The sequence below is a fragment of the Austrofundulus limnaeus genome, unplaced genomic scaffold (assembly GCF_001266775.1).
Source record: "Austrofundulus limnaeus strain Quisiro unplaced genomic scaffold, Austrofundulus_limnaeus-1.0 Scaffold308, whole genome shotgun sequence".
NCBI lineage: Eukaryota > Metazoa > Chordata > Actinopteri > Cyprinodontiformes > Rivulidae > Austrofundulus > Austrofundulus limnaeus.
The window spans coordinates 132,221-133,437 of record NW_013952710.1 but is presented as its reverse complement, the minus strand read 5'-3'; the positions used below and the strand labels follow the sequence as shown (position 1 = coordinate 133,437).

Sequence of the window (1,217 nt, the reverse complement as noted above, 5' to 3'; positions counted from 1 at the left end):
GGCTGTGAGAGAATGGGAGGAAATGTTGTGTGCTGCTGTGTGTGTGCGTGTGCGTAACAGCGCTGCCGTCCCTCCCTCCACTCTGCGTTCTAAATGATTGACAGACCACCGACTAACATTTTCGTCCAGTCTCGTCTCGCCAACGAAAACTCRCACACGTTTCGTCACGTCTTAGTCATCAAAGAGCTTCGTTTATTTCATTACCGTCTTGTTATCGTCATGAAAAAAGGGGGCGTCAACGAAAATATTTCGTCATCGTTAACGAAAACAACACTGGTCCTGAACAATGAAAACTATGAGATAACTGTTCTCATCTTTTTTTATTATATATACAGATGTTATGTTTGAGATAAATAAAGAAACAAACTGTGGAGCATTTAGTCGTTTTAGTAAATGCACACAGGTGGGATGTTGGACGCAGAAGTGACTTTATAAGACTTATATTCTTCATTTGAGTTAAATATTATTAGTTTGTMAGAGGAGAGTTCTTTCTGTACATTTACTTTTCTAACACGAAACTTAAAACAACCTTTGACMTGCCGTGTTTTATATGAGCACTTTGCTCACAGTTTAGCTTGTTCAACTTTATGATTTTAGTTAATTATCAGCTGGAAAGACTTTGAAGTGTTTTTTTTTTATTCCATCCATTTTTTGTTCATTCTTGTTTTGGTTTTTATCTATGTGAAAAAACAATATGTACAGTATATTGCCTAATGGAAGAAGGAAACAGATAATTGTGACAGCTCACTTTATGGACGTACAAACAGAACAATACTTATTATTGTGTTCCTGAACATAAAACGGGGGTGAGTTCTTAAAAATACCTTCGTGGACTAAGTTTTAGCTGTTGTTTAGAGTCCGCTTTATAAATTGACAGTTTTAATTCTGTTTTGTTTCATGTTGGAGAATTTTTAACATGTTAAATTCAATCTAATAAATGAATGTTTGTTTTGTGGTAAAGGTACATAAAGCCACATAAAAACAATAAAATATGTGAGCCATCATATCGAAATGAGGATTAAGTCAAATTTGGTCAAAATTATACACAGTAACTACGTTTTCAGATTCCTGCTTTAAATGCTATATTTTGATACCTGAATCATTCTGATATCTTACGTAAATCCATATTCTGTATATGACTTAATTTGTCTTGTTGGTTACAATAATACATAAATATTGGGTCTGAATCCTAATTTTATGTAATTTTAATTAAGAAT

The 1,217-nt window shown here is 33.5% G+C and overlaps 1 protein-coding gene across 1 annotated transcript in view; it reads left to right on the top strand.

Moving 5' to 3' along the window:
* LOC106527087 (DENN domain-containing protein 3) overlaps nucleotides 1-1,217 on the top strand; it is a gene marked incomplete at its 5' end in the record, with an annotated part of 22,752 nt that overhangs the window by 14,274 nt on the left and 7,261 nt on the right.